Below are 22,378 nucleotides of genomic sequence, written 5' to 3'. Positions count from 1 at the left end.
AATTTGCAGATGATACGAAGATAAGTGGAGTTGTGGACAGTGAGGAGGGCATTTGTCGTTTGCAAAGGGACTTAGATATGATGCAGAGCTGGGCTGAGGAGTGGCAGATGGAGTTCAACCCTGCCAAGTGTGAGGTTGTCCATTTTGTAAGAACAAATAAGAATGTGGAATACAGGGTTAATGGTAGGGTTCTTAGTCAGGTGGAGGAACAGAGGGATCTTGGGGTCTATGTACATAGATCTTTGAAGGTTGCCACTCAGGTGGATAGAGTTTGTAAGAAGGCCTATGGAGTATTATCGTTCATTAGCAGAGGGATTGAATTCAAGAGTTGTGAAGTGATGTTGCAACTGTACAGGACTTTGGTTAGGCCACAGTTGGAGTACTGTGTGCAGTTCTGGTCGCCTCACTTTAGGAAAGATGTGGAAGCTTTGGAGAGGGTGCAGAGAAGATTTACCAGGATGTATTCTGGAATGGAGAATAGGTCGTACAAGGATAGGTTAAGAGTTCTCGGCCTTTTCTCATTGGAACGGCGAAGGATGAGGGGTGACTTGATAGAGTTTTATAAGATGATCAGAGGAATAGATAGAGTAGACATCAGAAACTTTTTCCCCGGGTACAACAGAGTGTTACAAGGGGAAATAAATTTAAGGTGAAGGGTGGAAGGTATAGGGGAGATGTCAGGGGTTGGGTCTTTACCCAGAGAGTGGTGGGGGCATGGAATGCGCTGCCCGTGGGAGTGGTAGAGTCAGAATCATTGGCGACCTTTAAGCGGCAATTGGATAGGTACATGGATGGGTGCTTAATCTAGGTTAGAAGTTCGGCACAACATCGTGGGCCGAAGGGCCTGTTCTGTGCTGTATTGTTCTATGCTCTATGTTCTATGTTCTATGTTCTAAATATAAGTGGTTATCTTGGGATTCCTAATTGTGTAAGGTTGTATAAGTTGGTTGTTAAGCATATTGAATGCTTATGATAAAAATATTAATTATGCATTAAGGGTAACAAGTGCTGCAGTTGTGCGGTTGGGAAACATACTTAAGATGATTGGGCCACCATGATCGCAATGACTGGACTCAATGATTTGAATGATTAATTTCAGGTCTGGTGTCTCATGATCTTGCTGCTAGATTGATGTTCACACGACACATTAATAAACATTGTTCACAAAAAAAATCTGTAAATAGTGTGTTAACATAAATAAAATCACGATAACCTGTGAAGCCCGACCTTATTAAACCAACCATTTTTTTCCAAGCGAAGCAGCGTCTTGATGAAAAAAATCGTTTTTTGCATTACAACTAGTTTCATGGCTAATTGTTCCCCAAAACAGTGAACTACTGGTCCACAAAACGCGCTGATACAAAAAACATACATCTCTTAACTTCTCATCATCTCAAAATTTAACGTGACACCCAGTGATGACTGGACTTTCTGACGGCTCAATTAACTCTCGAAGGTTCACTCCTCTAAGTTTTTCTTCTATTAAACAACTACAATGAGAAAATACTTCATTATCTTGAAAATATTTCCAGGAATGGAAGTTTCCTGCTACTATGCCCAAATATTGCACCTTTTTGAGTAACTCCTGGCGATTGTGACAGAGGTTAAGGTGAAGAATTTCAACATCATGCGCATGTCATTAAATCTTTCATGCAGTCCATCGCATCTATGCCATTCTCTTGTGTTATTTAATGTTCGATATTTTTAAAAGCGTCTGGATACAATATATCATTGGAACTTCTGAAGAGCTCATGAAATCAAAAGGCTGCTTTACAAAGCAGACTTATGCATAGTTTTCCTAAATATTTTTATTTCCCATAGTTAGTTTATTTACAATGTTCATCCTGTGCTCGAAAATGTGTGGTCTTTCTCATTGTATTATTCATTATCTCGTGGCTACGGCTGGAGCATCCTTACTCGTAGTTATCATCGATCTGATATTGAGACACATTCTGATTGTTTATCTGGAGCAATTTTCCTTCTTCAAGTCTGTCCCCTTGCGTAATATCCATGCTGTTCGGCTATAAGGAGCCACTGACAATTCTGTCTGGTTCACTGTTACTTTCACCTTTGATCGATTTGTCACAATTTGCTGCCAAAATCTGAAAAATAAGTACTGCACTGAAAACAAAATGCGATCGTAGTTTTTCCAACTGTAACCGTGTTAAACTGGTTTTTTTTTTCAAAAAGAAATACCTGGCATTTTATATTAACCAGTTGGTATTCGCTGTGGAATGAACCGTAGTTTGGTGAGGTAACAGACAATGTTCAGTTTTCTCATATCTGGGGATCAATCGACTTCCTGCATTACATTCTAACCCCTGGGATACCATTTGGCCTGATGCTGCTGCTCAATGTTTTAACCATTAGGCACATTTCAGTGACTAGCAGAGCCCAGAAGAGACTGCATGTTCACAGCGGTGCTATAAGAAACAGAGGCCCAGAGATGAATAGCAGAAGCAGATTTTTTTTATAATTTCAGCAAATTTCATTCTCTTATGAGCAGTTTTAATTGTGTGTTCCACGTGGGACAACTCGGCTTATTGCTGCAGCTCCTGAGTTGTTCCATGAACACTTGCACTTATGTGGTGACCCTTAGATATCCCTTAACTGCAATTTTTCAATCATTGAATAATGAGAATAAATGAATAACTTTAAAAAATGCATTGGTTTCTCGTTTTATTTTATGTTTCCCGTAGTTCAGTCCAGCCACCATGTTGGCAACAAGCAGTCAAGATGTGGGAAATGGGGCAACATATGCTGCACATGATAAGGAGCCATAGAGTCTGGAGAATCGGGATGATTGATTACTTTCATATCTTGATTGGGATTTGGGGGTCTGTTTCTTATGATGACGACTTTAATGGGGAAGGTATCATTTATACTCCACTGTGAGACACTGGATTAATCTGCTGTTCTGCATTAATGCAATTCTCTGCTTAGACGGCAATCGTAGTGTCAGCTCAATACCCATTACAGTGGGGACATCAGGCACAACATGTGCTCTTAAGATTTAGTATTTACGATTTAGTTTAGCTTCTCAACAGGGGCACATTAGTTAGACAAAACAGAGCAGCGAATGCACCGGGAAAAGTAAATTAAAATCTACTCAGCTTCTACTGCATACTTCTTTAGACCATTCCCAGAACGTAAGACAAATAATTTCAGGCATAAAGGTAGTTCAACACTTTCATTCCCAGGCCAAAGAACAGGCAACTCGGTTCAACATTCAAGGGATGGAAATACAGACATGTTTTCACATAGATTTGTACTAAATAGACTTGCTATGTTATGAAGTATTTCAAACGTGTTTCCTGCTGTGTTTTCATCGGTAAACAGGAACCTTATAAAACATTACAATGCAATACCGGCGCTTCGGCCCTCGATGTCACGCCACCCTATGGAACCAATCGGAAACCCATCTAAATTTCGCTACTCAAGTTTCATTCATATATCTATCCATTAACCATTTAAATACTCTTAAATGTGACGAGTCGACTACAGTTGCAGGCAGTCCGTTCCACACTCCTACTACTCTCTGGTCAAAGAAGTTACCTTTAACTTCTGTCCTATACCTATCACCCCTCAATTTAAAACGATGTCCCCTCGTGCTAGACACCACCATCCGAGGAAAAGGGCTCTCACTGCCCACCAGATCTAAACCTCTGATTATCATATATGTCTCAATTAATCAACTCTCAACCTTCTTCTCTCTAACGAAACCAGCGTCAAATCTCTCAGGCTTTCCTTGCATGATCATCCCTCCATACCAGGCAACATCCTAGTAAATCTCCTCCTAACCCTTTCCAAACTTTCCACATCTTTCCTATAATGCAGTGACCCGAACTGTACACAATACTCCAAATACAGCCGCACCAGAGCTTCGTACAGCTGCGGCATGATCACATGGTTCTGAAAGGCAATGCCTCTACGAATAAAAGCAAACACACCATATGCCTTCTCAACAACTCCATGAACCCAGGTGGCAAATTTCAGGGATCTATACACATGGGCACCGAGATCTCTCTGGGAGAAAGTGAGGACCACAGATGCTGGAGATCAGAGGTGATACTATGGTGCTGGAAAAACACAGCAGTTCAGCCAGCATCCGAGGAGCAGGAGAATCGATATTTCGGGCATAAGCCCTTCATCAGGAATGAGGCTTGTGAGCCGGGGGTGAGAAGTAAATGGGAAGAAGGTGGGGTCTGGGGGAAGGTAGCTAAGAATCGGATAGGTAGATGAAAGGTGTGGGAAAATGTGATAGGTGGCAGAGGAGGGTGGAAAGCGTAAATGGGAGAAGAGGTGCAAAGGTCACGAGGACAGTACCAAGTTGGAGGCTTGGGACAGAGATAATGCGGAGGAAGGGGAAATTATGAAACTGGTGAAATCCACATTGATCCCGTGAGGTTGCAGTATCGCAAGGCAGAACACAAGGCGTTTTTCCTCTAGGCATCGGGTGGTAAGAGTGTGGCGATGGTGGAGGTCCAGGAACTGTATGTCCTTGACAGAGTGAGAGAGGGCGTTGAAGTCTTCAGCCACGTGATAGTGTGTTTGGTTGGTGCGGCTGTCCCAGACATGCTGTCTGAATAGATCCGCAAGCTGGCCTCCTGTCTCCCTGATGTAGACAAGACCACATCGAGTGCCACAGATCCAGTAGGTGACACTGGGGAAGTACAGGTAAATTTCTGTCAGTTGTGGAAGGATTCTTTGGGGTCTTGGACAGAGATTAGGATGGGTATGGGTGCAGGCTTTGCAATTCCTGTGGTGGCAGGTGGAGATGTCAGGAGTGGAGAGTGAGCTGTTGGTGTGCATGGATTTGACAAGCGAGTTGCAGAGGGAATGGTATCTCCAGAACGTTGACAGTGGCGGTGAGGAAAATATATCTTTGGCGGTTGGGTCCATTTGTAGGTGGTGGAAGTGGCACAAGATGAAGTGAGGTATAAGGAGGTTTGTGGCGTGGAAGGTGAGGGCTGGAGTGCTTCTGTCCTTGTTGCATTGCGCGGGGTTGGGTACAAGGGTGGAGTTGTGGAAAGTGGAGGAGATGAGCAAGAGGGCATCGTCGACGATGTGGGAAGAGAAATTGCGATCTTGGAAGTAGGAACCCATCTGGCATTTTCTGAGGTGGTATTGGTCTGTCTGGGAACAGATGGAGCATCAGCCAAGGAATTGGGAATAAGAGTTGGCACTTTTACAGGAGGTACGGTGGGAGGATCTGTAGTTCAGGTACCTGTAAGAGTCAATGGGTTTGTAGTAGATATCCATGGTTAGTTGGTCACCAGATTTGGAGATGGAGATGGCCAAGAAGGGAAGGGAGGTATCTGAGATAGTCCAGTTGAATTTGAGGATAGCGAAAGGTGTTGGTGAAGTTGGTGAACTGTTCAACCTCCTTGTTGGAGCATGAGGTAGCACTAATACAGTCATCAATGTAGCAGAGGAACAGCCGGGCGGCTGGTGGTGGAACCAATGTAGCTGTGCTAGATGGACTGTTCCACATACTGGATGAAGAGGCAGGCATAGCTGGGTCCTATGCGGGTGCCTGTGGCTACTCATTTGCTTTGGCGAAAGTGGGACGATTGGAAGAAGTTCTTGAAGGTTTAACTTCATCAACTTCACTACTACCTTTCACCTCGACCTCAAATTCATCTGAACCATCTCGTTAACCTCCCTCACCTTCCTTGATCTCTCCATCTCCAGTGAAGAACTACCATGGAAATCTACTACCAGCCCATTGACTCCCACAGCTCCTGAAACTACAACTCCTCCCAACTTAACCTTCTGTAAAAACACCATCCTGTATTCCCAAATCTTGTGCCTCAGCTGCATCTGCTCCATGGATGACTAATTCCACCTTTGAAACTTCCAGATGGCCTCCTTCTTATAATTTTGCAATTTCCCTTTCCATGTGGTCGATGATGGCCTCGAGCACATCTCCTCCTCTTTCCACATCCCCATCCTTGAACCCGACTCCTCACAATGCAACAATGACATTGTTGGACCTCACCATCCACCTTACCAACCTCTGTATACATTGCGTCATCCCCTGCCACTTCCACCACTTACAAAAGAACCCCACCACCAAACTTACACTTACCTTCCCACGCCTGTTGGCATTCCAGTGAGACCATTTCCTCCCTTGTCAGATCCAAGCCAGCCACCTGCCCACATTCCAGTCCAGCACCTTCCCCTGCCACCACAGGAATTGCAAAGCCTGAACCTACACCTCCCCCCTCACCTCCGTCCAAGGCATAAATGGATCCTTCCACATCCAACAGAAATTTACCTATACTTCCATCAATGTCACCTACGGTATCCATTACACCGGATGTGGTCTCCGCTACATCGTGGAGACAGGATGCCAACTGGCGGATCCTTTCAGCGAGCATCTCAGGGACACCCACAATAACCAACCCCACCGTCATGTGGCTGAACACTTCAACTGGCCCTCCCAGTCCACCAAGGACATGCAGGTCCTGAGCCTCCTCCATCGCCACACCCTTACCACTTGACATCTGCAGGAAGAACACCTCATATTCTACCTTGGTAACCTGCAAACACACGGCAAAAACGTGGATTTCACCTGTTTCCTCATATCCCCTCCCCTAACATCATTCCAGTCCAAAGCCTCCAAATGAGTACCACACTCGACACCTATACATCCTGTTTCCAACCTATCCACCCCATCCTCTTCTCTGACCTATCACCTTCTCTCCAACCTCATCCAACTAACACATTCACAGCTAACTTCCCCTCAACCCACCCCCTTCCCAGTTATCTCTTGGCCCCCCTGCCAGTAAGCCTCATTTCCAATGAAAGGCTTATGCCTGAAGCATCGATTCTCCCACACCTCGGATGCTGCCTGACCTGCTGCACTTTTCCAACACCACACTTTCAGCACCAATATCTCTCTTTTCATCTGCACTGCCAAAATTCTTACCTTTACCCAGTACTCTTTATTCCTGTTGCTCATTCCAAAGTGAATCACCTTTCACTTTTCCACATTATTCTCCATTTACCAACTCTCAGACCAGCTCTGCCACTTATCTCTGTTCCTTGGTAACCCACAACAACCTTCGGCACTATGCACAACTTCAGCGACCTTAGTGTCATTGGCAAATTTAATAACCCATCCTTCTACGTACTCATCCCGGTCATTTATAAAAATGACAAACAGCAGTGGCCTCAACACAGTACACCACTAGTAACTAAACTCCAGGATGAACATTTCCCATCAACCACCATCGTCTGTCTTCTTTCATGGAGTCAATTTGTGATCCAAACCGCTAAATCACCACGAATCCCATGTATTTTGTGCAATAGCCTGCCGTGGGGAAACTTGTCAAACACCTTACTCAAATCCATATACACCAAATGAACCACCGTACCCTCACCCACCTGTTTAGTTACCAAGTAAAAGAATGCACTAAGGTTTTGAGGCATGACCTGCCCTTCACACTAATCAACGTATTAATTTCAAGATGATTATAAAGCTTATCTCTGATACAGTTTTCCAACACTTTACCCACAACCGAAGTAAGGCTCACTGGTCTATAATAACCAGGGTTGTCTCTACTGCTCTTTTTGAACAAAGAAACATTTGCTAAATTCCAGTCTTCTGGTACTATTCCAGTAAACAATGACAGCACAACGATCAAAGTCATTTCCAACTTAAATCCTATCCGACCCAGGGGACTTATCTATTTTTACACTTTCCATCATTGTTAACACCTCCACTTGGTGTCCCTCACCCCCATCTATTTTAGTAGCCTCTATCTCATTATTTTCCCCGACGATATTGTCTTTTTCCGGTGTGAATACTGACGCAAAATATTCATTTAGCGCTTCTCCACGCACAGATGCCCATACAATCCTTGATTTGGCCAAATATTACTCTAGTCATTCCTTTATTCCTGATATACCTATACGAAGCCTTAGGGTTTTCCTTGGTTCTATCTCCCAACGACGTCGCATGCCCCTCCTTGCTCTTCTTAGTCTCTCTTTAAGTCTTTCCTGGCTAACTTTTAATTCTCAAGCGCCCTAACTGAGCTTTCACGTCTCATTCTAATGCAAACCTTTTTTCCTCTTGACAAGAGCTTCAATTTCTTTTGTAATCCACGGCTGCCTCGCTCGAACACTTTCTCACTGCCTGACACGGTAGGTGTTCCTTGAATAAGCTCCACATTTCAGTTATGCCCATCCTCTGCAGTTTCCTTCCCTATACATGCATTCTTAATCTTGCCTAATCACATCATAATTGTCTTTGTTCCAGCTGTAACTTTTGCTCTGTATTATATACTTCTCTGTTTCCATAGCTAAAGTAAACATAATCGAATTGCGGTCACTATCACCAAAGTGTTCACCTACCTCCAAATCTAACACTTTACCGTGTTCATGATCCAGTACCAAATCCAATGTGGTCTCAACACTTGTTGACCTGTCTACATACTTGTCCAAGGTCCTACACACCTTGGACAAAACTGCCCCATCTAAAGTACTCGAACTACCGTACTGAGAGTAAATATTTCAAAAGTTTACGTCCCCCTTAACAACTACCCTGTCACTCTCGCTCGTATCAAGAATCATCTTTGCTATTCTTTCCTTTACATCTCTGGAACTCTTGGAAGCCTGTAGAAAACTGCCAAGAGGGTGACCTCTCCTTTCTTGTTTCTAATCTCAGCCCATACTACCTCAATAGACTAGTCCTCAAACCTACTTTCTGACACCGTACTGCTGTCCTTGACTAACAATGCCACATCTCTTGATGTTGGACTGAATACGCACAGGGAATTATACGAAAACACAAGTTCTGTTTAAAGGGAAACGGAATACCTTTCAGTGCAAGTGATGTTCACAATTTATCCTTACTAGAGTAATTTGCAATATTGGCAGTGACAACACAAATGCAGTATATCACAGACCATGAATGGTATGTAGATCTCTCCACGTGTAACGATGGTAGAGGCAGAAACCAGTGATAAAAATTAAAACTATGTATTTGTGTCTTTGGACTTTCAAGACATGCAAATGCTTTGACCACAAGTTGGAAAATTGAATGGAACTGGTGTGGGATTGAGTACCTTCCCAAATTTGGTCTGCAAATTTCTTATTTGCATGTATTAATCAACGGGCAGAATTTAAGACCAGGGAAATTACATGAGAATCGTGTAAAATGTTGTTAGGTCACAGCGAGAATGTTAGGTGCAGTTCTCATATTCGTACAGTTGCAAGTATGTGATGTGAACGGAGAGGGTGGAGAGGATATTGAATAGCACATTGTATGGGCTAATATGTTTCAGTCACGAAGAGAGAATGGACGGACTGTGATTGTTTTTATTACTGCAGGAGAAATTCAGAGGGGATATTATTAAGATGAGCAAAACTCTGAACGATGTAAGTAGAGTCAACAGGATTAAACTTGTCATTTTGATCTTTGAAATAAAGATCGCCAGAGAGATATGGACTTAAGTTCGGAGACAAATGAGACATCTGACGGAAAGACTTCGTACACAGACCATGAATGGTATATAGATCTCTCCACGTGTAACGATGGAGGCAGAAACCAGTGATAAAAATGAAAAGTATGCATTTGTGTCTTTGGACTTTCAAGACATGCAAATGCTTTGAACACAAGTTGGAAAATTGGATGGAACTGGTGTGGGATTGAGTACCTTCCCAAAACCATAGTTGTTGCACGAGTGTGCTTTACTTTCCACCTGTGACTTCTTGAGATGAGGTTTGCCACAGAGAATTGTTACATCGAATGGTTTAGCCCTTGGCTGTGGTCTAACAATATAAGAAAAAAAAGTCATTTTCGAGCACCAGAAGCAAAATTAAAAGTAAAGATTTATGAATTGATATCAGAGATTTAGTGCAGCATGCCCAGATCTCCAATAAATATATTTTGAAAGCTACATTCGACAACATTAAAATATTTACAATAACATTTTTAAGTTGCAATTATTCAAAAAGAAGTTATGAACCATTTCCCTAAGGCTTCAATAGTCTATTGTTGGAGGTAAGCCTTATTGGTGTAGGTAACTCATTGCTTTTTAATTTCTGTGATCTCCTAATTGAAAACAGCACTTCTTCCTAGCAGTAGGCAGGCTCCTTCTCTTAGGCATCGAGGTCGGCTGTGACAGAGATTGCTTGGAGTCTAATCCAGCGTCTAATGACTTGACAATTCGCAATGAATTGTCTTTGGATACGAGGGACAGACCATTAAAATCAGGTGGTAGAGAGTGGGATCCAAAGTCAATCATTGCACATTGGTCTTATGAGCGTTTGGTCTCTATGTGAAGTAGGATAGAAGCAACAGTGTCGGATAAGCATTTTATTTTGGCAGATAGAAACCGAACTGGATTAGCACTGGAATATTCAATTCATTTGGTCTGAGTGGCATAGGTGAGTGTTCCACCAGCACAGATTCAGCACAGCCACTGTAAATAGAACAAAGTTAGAACCAGTTCAGATGTCTGTAAATCCCAAACAAGCCAGTACAGGAGCTATTACAATGCTGGAATTGTGAAATATGTGGTTCAGTCTTTTGGACACTATGCATGCTGACCAGTTCAGCAAGGGATGGGAATCCTCCTCTCTTTTTATGGACAGGTACAGCATTTGAATCCTACCCTGAACGTTCAAGTCACTTTTTCAAAAAAAAAATGCATACACAGTTCTTAATTCATTTTAATAAATGCCAGAAATTCAATGCTTTTTAAGTTTGTTTGAGAATCCTATGCCTGACCAGATCATTTTCACCTCAAAATGCGTTATTTTTTTTCTACTGTCACAAACGTCTTATTATATGGATTTTCCACTTTGTTAATCCATTCTGAGTCTACTTAGTTTCGAAGTATTTGTTGATGCTATGGATTAGATCACCATCCCGAAGTATTTTGAGGAGCTAGTGTAGAATTTGACTTGTAAAGTTCTTTAAATACAAGTGCACATTTCTCGGCTCTAGATGAGATTCAATTGGCCCACCACTAGGCTTAACTCAAATGCTTTTTTTCTTCCAACATACAAGCTGAAAGAATAATTGGCAAAGCCTTAGGTCTATTGAAATACCTAAGATAAAGTATTACTGAACCGAAATGATCAGATGTTTAAATATAGGCGACCTCACACAAATGCACCCAAAAAATGCTTTGCAGCAAAAGAGTAAGAGTTCTCATGCGATGTCCAGTCCGGAAGAAAGACAAAATCTTCCCCGTGTGATTTGAAGAAGTCTCCCTGTCTAAGAATTCACTCTAAACAGCGGGGACCACAAGCTTTTAGCTCAGCAGCCAGCAGAAACCTTTTCACTAACAGAAAGCAAAACGTAAAGCCTTCATAGGTTTGTGTGAGTCCTGACCCCGCCAAATATGATTCTTGGTCTCATGAGCAAAAGCAATCAGTGAGAACTGAAAATGTGTTAGCCAAGTGCCTGCCTGAAAGACACATTCCGACACGATTGTGGCATACACTCCTCTTGAAGCCTACAAAACAGAGCACCTCTATTAAAGAGTGCAGTTTTGTTACAACTCACCCTTAAGAAAGTGAACAATCAGTTTCCAAAGATGGCTTTATTTTCGAAGCCCTTAGTCTCACGCTATTGGTACTTCAGAATGCATTCACTCTAAACATGTAAACCTTGTAATTGTTCAAGAATGCAGTGAAGTTTCGTCTGTTTCTTCCAGCAACAAGCACATCCGCCTTCCTTCATCAAAGACCTGAAAAACCGTTGGCAATAACAATCTTTTGTCCTGCTATGTGTATGATTTGAAACTGTGTAACAATCAACTCTTTCGAAATAGTCCGATATTTACATCTTTAAACCTGTCCAAACATGTTAAGGGAGCATGATAACTGTACACAATCGTCTCAGATACACTTCTGGCAATATAAATGGTGTAATGCTGTGACGCGAACATGAAATAAAAGGTCTCTTTCGCAATGCAAGAATATTTCTTTCGATGAACTTTATGTTTCTGAAATAATATCCAAATGATCTATTTATACTCTCGTTTTCTTCTTTCGAGAGAACAGCACCAACACACCCATCGCTCACATTAAAAGCCCTCTGACACTTCTCAGTTCACTGAAAACATTTTGCAATTCTTCAGATGGCTGTCAGTGGAGCAACCACACTTCCAATATTCAGTACTAATATCCGAAAAAGAAAACCCACTCTGCCCCAGGAATCGCAATATTTCCCTTGTTGTCGAGGGTTTGTGAAATTCTGCAACAGCATCTATTTGCACATTCCGTGAGGCCATCTGCTCACGTCCAATGGTGTGACCTGGGAATGTTACTGGGGATTTTGCAAATTTACTCTTAGCCAGGTTTATCAGCAATCCTACCTTCTGACATCAATTGAACAATTCCATTAAATGCTCTAAATGCTCCTTGTATGTGTGACTAAAAATCTCCAGATCATCTATGGATACTATGCAATCGGGCTATTTCAAAATGATCGTACTGGTTAATCATTGAAATATGTCTGGTGCATTCTTGAGAACAAATGGTTTGGCTTCAAACTGATAAAGTCCATACATTGCCACCAAAGCCAAACTTTCCTTTGCTCTTACAGATAAGGATATCTGTCAGTATCCTTTGAGTATGTCAAATTTAGAAATTTCAACTGTTTTTTCCCACTTCCACATGCAGTTTTCACGTTGTCGAACAGGGGACTAATCTGATTTTGAGACAGTGTTGACTTATCAACACAGTATTTGTACACATTCTGGTTATGGTACACTTACTATGGGTGAGCTCAACTACAACTCATGTCAATTGTGTCACCTCTGAGCACGCTTTCAAACTATATTTGTAGCTGTGCCAATTTTAGAGAGTGACATCTGTAAGGGTTGAACTTAATTGGCACAGTGTTTTGATATCTACATCTTCCACAATTGCATTAGCACTTCCCAGCCTATTTCCTCATATGTGCCAAAGTGATTTTCCTCTGGAGGTTTACTGAACAATTTATTACAAATCCTCATTGTCCAATTTAATTTGAACACTGCCAAATTCAGAATTACCTCTATGATTCTATGATTATCTGGATGTGATTCTTCACTCGGGATTGCAACAAGTCGTATATTGTCCTTTTGATTTCTGTCCCTAACAAAGAACTGCTTCAGCATATTAGCATGACACAATTTTCCATCGATCTGGTGTTCTAGTCAAATAATTCAAACCAATGAGTTTCTTTTTTTTCGATTTGATCAGCCCTTCGCTTTTAGAGATGTACCTCCTATTCCAACAGTTTATCCCCAACTTGCTGCACTACAACTTTTTGATCTCTTTCCTGCCTCCTGTTACATCAATCTGTGTGCTATTTTTAAATGCTGTCTTGCCAATTTACCCATTCTATTTCGTGTCTCTGTAAAATGTGACACCAAGTCTTTGAACTCTGACTCACGAAGTTTTCGTCATTTTATTTATGTGTTCCTTCACATAACGTCCAAAAAAATCTAATTCAGTTGGACTGAATTTATTTGATTTATTATGTGCATCCCTATTTTCAGCAAGTACATTTGAATTTCTTTACCCCAAACCTTGGATTCTCTTGACCATCAACTGTCTATATATACTTTGAAGTTTGCTGCCACTATTCTGATGCTCCTTACGATTATACATGGTACGCAGTTAATTTCAATTATTTAACTAGTAATGTATCCATAATGTCCTTGAATGCCTTCATGGAACAATTTGACCCTATTTCTGGGGGGAGTCTGCACACAGTAAAAAGAAAATTGTAACTTTTTGGCAATCCCTTTAGCTGTGGCATTGTGCAATAAAAACCCTTACGGAAATCTAGTGGGCATATCTTTTACCATCAATAAGTATTGATTCACTTTTTTTTCTGTTTTATGGAAGGGTTCTAAGCAATCAAGAATGCGTCTTGCAAAAAGTTCCTCAACTGCTGGAATGCGTATTAGGGGTGTTCATTTTATCAGTGCCTGAGTTTTCCCTATTCTGAATTTGCTTCCCTATGTGCTCATTAAAATTAAAACACGTTGTTATGCTGTCCAGGCAACTAAATTGCTTTGTATCTTGGATCGAGTTTTTCTTACTCCTAAGTAATGTCCTACTGGTCACTCACGTTGTACTGGCAATACCCCCTTTCTCTCACACACAGATAATACAAATTTATGAGCTTCTGTTTATCCAACGTAAAATATAATGGCCTCTACTTTCTCATCAAAATGTCATTTTAAGGCAGCAACATTCCGGGATACACTCAGATTCGTCTTCTGTGTATGCGTTTTGAAACTTCTGCTATATCTTTCCATCTTTCTGTTGTAATTCATCTGCCTTCTCTGAGCTATGTTGCCCAATCTGTCTTTCGCTTGTTCTTGTGTCTTCTTCTCATTCATTTGATTAAAAAAAATGGTGTCTGATCATGGAGCTTCACCCTCCTAATTTTACTCTTCGAATTTTTCATTCCCATTTTGACCGAAGGCTTTCTGACCCTTTTCCACACTGACAGGTATAAAACCCCTGGATATACTTCCTGTAACACTTACATTGCTTAATCTTACATTTCTGACAATAATCTTCTGAATTACGATATCTCGTGGTCTCTCACCATTAAAGACTTCTTTGCTCCATATCCGCTTGAATTATAATTTATTTACTTGTTTCCGATACACACGATTAAACCGTAACCATACAAATGCAGGTTTTCCACTTTCCCTGTGCTTTCTCTTCCCGCTTTAACAAACCTCACTGTCTTATTCTGTTTAAACACTTCATTTTTCCCAGTGCCTTTTTAAAAACCATGATAACTGTGATGCATGGTTCAACCGTATTACAGAGAAAATATCTGCCATTCTTTTTTTTTCCTTGTCTAATATCCTCATCTACTTTTTTTTAACCTGTGGTAATCTATTCTTGCTGGAGGAGAAAGTGAGGGCTGCAGATGCTAGAGATCAGAGCTGACTCTTTGCACTTCCACAGTGCTTCTTACCGGTTCAGGGAATCAATATTTGAACTTCTCTAAAGTGACAGTCTCGCTAAGTTGGTCATGCAATCTGAACTATTTTCAATGACTTTATACAGCTTTCAAAGTTACATTGTTTGGAATTTTCAAGTTTTATGTATGCCTAAGCAAATTCCTTCTTTATGCCTGTGGACTTCTGGAACGACTTCATAAACGCTTAGAATCGTTTTTTTTCTTTCGCCTCGTCATGCTTCACAGCTACCTGCTGTGACAGTGAGGCAACCACCACATTTGCACCACCTCTCAAATTGTATTTGAATCAACAATATCCAAATATTCAGTGGGCATTTGATTTATTTAGCCATTTTCTCAAACGAACTGAAAACAAAAGATCCAATTCCCTCTCTTCGAACTTTGACAGCATTTATGTGCATTTAAACAGATCCCATGCAGGCCTTTGGTTACGATCATTTTCCTGTTCATCGCTGCCCTCATCACGACTCCCAATTGTAAATTTTACCTCCCACTTTTTGTTAAGTCGGTTTTGACTTTCCAGTTCTGTCTTCCTCCATTTCTTCTTTTACCTTTATTTGCTTGTTTCTCTCTTTTTATGTTTAGGCTATTCATTCTTTTGCTTTCCCCTTGCTATCGCCTGGAATTCAAGCGGTTTCATTTGCAATTTAATTTTAGCTATTTTTAATAACTAAAATTGTATTTTAATTTTAATAATTATTTTAACTTTAATTTAATTATTTTAATTTTAATAACTAAAATTTCTGGCAATTGTAAACGCTAATCTGTTGCAGCAATAACCCCCTCTTTCCATGTGAAGACAGGCAACTCTGTCTCCAAGTTATTTGGCAATTTTAGAATGTCACGTTTTACAAAGTAAGCCGACATTTCTACTAACTTTCTCAAGGCACGAACCATGGGAATCAGGCGAAATCAACGCGAGAGTTCCAACCCGGGCCACTAAAGGTCTTTATATTTAAAAGTCCAGACTCCAATCTTGAATTAGAGACTTTGATTCCAGACCAGATTCCCGATTTATCATAGACCAAACCAGAACCCATATCCCCCAAATTGTTTTCATTACATAGCCTAGACTGCAAGTTATACATTTATTTAAATGTAGTACCTTCCAGTTATGATTCAGTGGTCCACGATGAGTCTTTAATAAAAGCACATTTTATGCTTATTGCACAGTTAATATACCAACAGAAGACAAACCTTTAAATCAATTGAAGTACTTAACAAGGTAATGTATTTTTTAACAACTTCTCATCATCTGTTTCAGCGTAGACATGGTCCATCAAACACTCGCTTTGACAAAACTCTAACTCAGCAAGACATTTCAACTTTATTTTTCTTGTTCTGCATCCTTCCCAGTCTGGAGGAATGAAACAATCTGACCCTTTTGATATTTAAGAGGAAGTCCTGCTGTCTAACGTTTCACTCTCACAGTCAGACAGTCACAACTGTGCGTCAAAAGTTAGCAGAAAACTCTCACTAACTGCAAACAAAACTTGATGATGAAGGGCTTATTTTCGGAACGTCGATTCTCCTGCTGATCGGGTGCTGCCTGAAAGGCTGTGCTTTTCCACCATCATACCCTTCGATTCTGATCTCCAGCATCTGTAGTCCACATATTCTCCTCAGAACAGATTTACGAGGATATGCCGGGAATGGAGTGTTTCAGATACAAATAGAGGCTGGAGAGGCTGGGAGTCATTCGACTGCAGCATAAAAGGTAGAGAGGTGACCTATGTGGCTTTATAAAATCATTACAGGTGAATTACAGGTATCTTGTTCTCTTGGTTTAGGTATTTCAGACTAAGGAGCACATTTTTAAAGTGGAAGATTAATAAAAGAAGACATGGGGGCATTTTTCTTTAAACGGAGCATGTTCGTGATTGTAATGAACTTCCAGAGGAAGGGATGGATGCGGGTATAGTTACAACGTTTAAAAGACATTTAGATAAGTATATTTTAAGAAATGTTTGCAAGGATATGGCCCAAAGGCAGGCAGGTTAGACTAGTTTTGATGAGCATTATAGTCAGTATGGAGTGGTTGTACAGAAAGGTTTGTTTCTCTGCTGTATCACTCTGTGACTGTATAAGTGAACCCGCAGAACAGACCTCAGTTGAAGGTTTCATCATAGTAAATGCCCGATTAAGTCAGCCTTTGCAATGTACTCTAACATTTCCCTCACTGACATTAAAACAAACCAACTACACATGTCTGCCTGATCTGCACACTGTGACGATGCTGCCCCTTTAATAAGGTCATGGTGTCCTTTGTTTTTTTTTCAAAAACGGTCTTAAAGGAAGAGGTGACCAGCTGTCTGGGAAAGGTTATTTCGAACAATGGCAGTTCAGCCAATTCTTTTATTTTTAGCTGGTTTGTTTTAGAAAACTGCCAAAAATCTGCTGAGGACTTAGAGAAGCAGTTACATGCTTCAACAAAGATCTTTCCTGAACCTTCTCTCTGAAAAATCAATTGCCTGTAAGAACCTTTGTTTAGAACAAAGAACAAAGAAAATTTACAGGCCAGGAACAGGTCCTTCGGCCCTCCAGGCCTGAGCCGATCCAAATGTACTGTCTAAACCTGTCGGTCAATTCCTAAGCATCTGTATCTCTCTGCTCCCCACCTACTCGTGCATCTGTCCAGACGCATCTTAAATGAATCTACCCACTTGCCTCTACTACCACTGCTGACAACGCGCTCCAAACGCCGACCACCCTCTGTGTGAAGTACTTACCGCGTGTTATCCCCCTTAAACTTTCCACCTCTCACTATGAAAGCATGACCTCTCGTTATTGAATCCTTCACTCTGGGGAAAAGCTTGTCTCTATCCACCCTGTCTGTATCCTTCATGATTTTCTAAATCTCAATCAGGTCTGCCCTCAATCTCCTTTTTTCTAATGAAAATAAACCCAACCCACTCAACCTTTCTTCATAGCTAGCACCTTCCATACAAGGCAACATCTTCTCTGCACCTTCTCCAAAGCTAATCCTTTTGGTAATGTGGCGACCAGAACTGCACACAGTATTATAAATGTGGCCGAACCAATGTCTTGTACATTTTTAACATGACTTGCCAGCTCTTATATGCAATACTCTGTCCGATGAAGGAAAGCCTACTATATGCCTTCTTGACTCCTCTATTCATCTGTGCAGCAACACTCAGGGTACAATGGACCTGAACACTCAGATCTCTCTGCTCATCAACTTTTCCGTAGGCTCTTCCATTCATTGTATACTTCGCTCTAGAATTAGACTTGTCTAAGTGCAACACCTCACATATGTCTGGATTGAAAGCCATCTGCCACTTTTCCACCCAACTCTCCAGTCTATCTCTATCTTCCTGTATTCTCTGACAGTTCCGTATGCTTTCTGCTACTCCACCAATCTATGTGCCATCTGCAAACTTGCTGATCATACCAACAGTGCCCTCTTCTAGATCATTTATATATATTACAAACAACAATGGCCCGAATGCTGACCCCTGTGGAACACCATTGTTCACCTTTCTCCATTTCGAGAAACTCCCTTCAACTACTACTCTCTGTCTCCTGTTGCTCAACCAGTTCTTTATCCACCGAGCGAGAACACCCTGCACACCATGTTACTTCACTTTCTCCATTAGTCTACAATGGGGGACGTTATCAAACGCCTTACTAAAGTCCATGTACATGACGTCAACAGCCCTTCCTTCATCTAACAACTTGGTCATTTCCTCGAAGAACTCTATTAAGTTGGTAAGGCACGATCTCCCCCGCACAAGACCATGTTGCCCATCACCGATAAGTTCATTCCTTTCCAAAATAATTAGATCCTATTTCTCAGCACCCTCTCCAGCAACTTCACCTCTAGTGACTTCAGGCTCACTGGTCTGTAGTTACCCGGAATATCCCTACTACCCTTCTTGTACAGTGGGACAACCTTCCGCTCCTCCGGCACCTCACCTGTATTTAAGGATGCCACAAAGGTAGCTGTCAGGGCCCCAGCTATTTCAGCTCTTGCCTCCCTCAGAAACCTGGGATAGATCCCATATAGTCCTGGGGATTTGTCCACCTTAATAACCTGTAGCATACGCAACACATCTGACCTACTTATGTCAACGTGATCCAGACTAATCAAACTTCTATCTATAATCTCAACATTCATCATGTTCCGCTCCTCAATGAGCACTGATGCAAAGTAATCATTCAGAATTTCACTCATTCCCTCAGGTTCTGCACACAGCCTTCCTTCATTATCTTTTAGTGAACCAATCCTTTCTCTAGTTACCGATTTGTGTCTTTTATAAGAATAAATTTTATCAGTTTACCAAGAGCTACGTTTATGGGATGTTGCAGGATTGGACCAGATTATTTGAATTGCGAGAGAATCAGTTGAGTTATCAAATAAGTCAAGTTGGTCTAAATTCTGTCTTCTTTTGTTGGTGTCTCATTTGTGCTGTTTAAATAAATCCTGTTTTGTCTAAAGCTGAGTGGTTTGACTAGCCACATCGCTTCCATAATATCTGCTTTACATCTGCCTAAAAAGAATAAAACTTAGGATCTGGGCTGTATTCTTAAATTGTTTTGAATTAGTCTGGCCTGATCCATAGCAAAATACCTTTAGCAGAATCGATATAATGTTGAAAAAAATCTGCTAATGCATTCATTACATCTATGCTTACTTCCTTTCTCTGGGAGATGTTTTTGGTCAGATAAAGATTTGACATCCCAACCAGGAACAGACATTATCAGTGGGCAGGACGGATTGGGAATAAATGTTAGGCATTCAAGTTCAATTTATCTTACTGTGAGAGTACACACAATGTGAAGAACCTGGTGTTACATTAAGCATACTGCAACGTGTTGAGAAATCTCTGCTCATACACATTTCCATTTTAATTGGGGAACATAATGAACAAAAACAAATTAATAGTTTGGCTGTCCTGAAGAAAATGTTTCATTAATGCCAACTACCTTGAAAGAGAGTATGAAAGATGAATTATCTCCAATAGCACAAGGAATGCATTCAAAGTCATAAGTTGACATAGGGAAATTACTAGGAACAGTGACGGGACGCAGCAGTAATTGGCAAATTCAAGCTTACTACATGAAAAGGCACAATACATTAGATTGAAAAATGAAGGAAGTGAACAGTGGGGATGCTGGAGAGTTGAGCCAAAAAGTGCGATGCTGCAAATGCACAGCCGGCCAGACAGCATCCGAGGAGCAGGAGACTGGATGTTTCGAGCATATGTTCTTAATCAAGAATGAGGAGATGTCCTAAGGGGACTGATAGATAAATGGGAGAGGGAAGGGGCTGGAGGGGGAAGGTAGGTGGGAATTGGATAGGTAAATGAAGGTGGGGAGAATGTGATAGGCTGGAGAGGTGGCGGAGCAGATAATTGGGCAGGAAGATAGATAGATAGGACAGTTCAAGAAGACTGTGCTGAGTGTGATCTGAGTTAAGGTGGAGGAAGTGCAAATGAAGAAGCTCGTGAAATCCACATTTATTGTGTATGGTTGGAGAGTCCCAAGGCGAAATATGAGGCAGACTTGCTCCAGGTGTCCGGTGGCTGGCGTTTGGCAGCAGAGGTGGACCAGGACTTGCACACCCTTTGTGGAATGGATGGGGAAGCTAATGTTTTCAGCCACAGGTCAGTGGGGTTGTTTAATGTGGCTCTCCCAGAGATGTTGTCTGTTGTCTGAAAGGTTCCACAAGTTGGCAGAATCCTTTGAATCCTCCCACTTCCTCCAGACCTAAGGGGTCGCCATGGGTACAAGCGTGAGTCCCAGTTATGGCTGCCTCTTCAACACTCCATCTTCTGTAGCTACATCGGGACCGTTCCCCACCTTTTGCTCCGCTACATTGATGACTGTATTGGTGCCACCTCGTGCTCCCATGTGGAGGTTGATCACTCCATCAACTTCACAAAAATCTTCCACCCTGACATCAAGTTCACGTGGATCATCTCAGACAACTCCCTCTTGTTCCAAGACCTCTCCAGCTCTATTTTTGGTGAACAACCCAACACGAATATTGACTTCAAACCCAGCGACTCCCACAGTTCCCACGACTATACATCCTCCCACTCTCCCTCTCGTAAAAAAGCCATACTGTATTCCTAAAACTTCCACCTCGCTGCAGGAGGACCAATTTCCCAATAGAACATCCCAGATGACCTACTACTTCAAATATCGCAATTTCCACTCCCACGTGTTCAACGATGCCCTCCAGTGCATCTCCTCCACTTCCCGCACCTCCACTCATGAACTCCACACCCACAGTCGCAGCAAGGACAGAAACCCTGGTCCTCACCTTGCACCCCACCAACTGCCAGATGTATTGCATCATTTTTCGCCGTTTCTGCCACATACTAACAGACCACACCACCAGCGATATATTTCCCTGACCCACCCTAATATTCAGTCTGGAGAGACCAATCACTCTGTGACTCCCTCATTAGGTCAACACCCTCTATTAACACACCTCCACTCCAAGCACCTTCCACTTCCACTGCAAGAAGTGCAAAATTGGAGCCAATACCTCCCCCTCACCTCCATTGAAGGCTTAAAGAATTCTTCCACATCAAAAAACGATTTCCCTGTACTTCCACATGCATCATCATCTACATTGTCATTTGCTCTCGATGTAGTCTCCTCTACACTGTGGAGACAGGACAGCAACTTGTGGAATTTTTCAGAGAACATCTCTGGAACACACGCAATACACGATCCCACCACCCTGTGGCCGAACACTTTAACTCATTTTCCCACTCCTCCAAAGGACACACAAGTCGTGAGCCTCCTCCAGCCACCAAACTCCAGCCACCCGAAGTTTTTGAAGAAGAACACCTCATCGTCTGCCTTTGTACACTCCAACCACACGACATCTATGTGGATTTCACCATTTCATTTCCACTCCTCGTACCTTATCCAATATCCAAACTTCCAACTTGGCACCATCCTCTTGAACTGTCCTACATAAAAGTAGTGGACCCAGCACCGACCCTGATGACATTCCACTGGTCATAGGCCTCAAGTCTGAATAACAACCCTCAACCACCACCCTCCTTCTTCTACCTTTGAGCCCGTTCTGTATGCAAATGGCTAATTGTCCCCGTGTTCCATGAGTTCTAACCTTCCTAACCAATCTCCCATGGGGAACACCTTACTGAAGTCCAAAAAGATCACATCTACCGCTCTGACCTCATCAATCCTCTTTGTTACTTCTTCAAAAAACACAATCACGTTTGTGAGACATGGTTTCCCACAGACAAAGCCATGCCGACTATCCCTAATCAGTCCTTCCCTTTCCAAATACATGTACGTCCTGAGCCTCTGCATTCCCTCCAACAACTTGCCCACAACCAACGTCAGGCTCACTGCTCTATAGTTCCTTGGCTTGTCCTTCCCACATACCTTAAACAGTGTCACCACGTTAGCCAA

Source organism: Chiloscyllium punctatum, chromosome 52, assembly GCF_047496795.1.
Source record: "Chiloscyllium punctatum isolate Juve2018m chromosome 52, sChiPun1.3, whole genome shotgun sequence".
NCBI classification, from domain to species: domain Eukaryota; kingdom Metazoa; phylum Chordata; class Chondrichthyes; order Orectolobiformes; family Hemiscylliidae; genus Chiloscyllium; species Chiloscyllium punctatum.
This window is presented reverse-complemented; position numbering follows the sequence as displayed.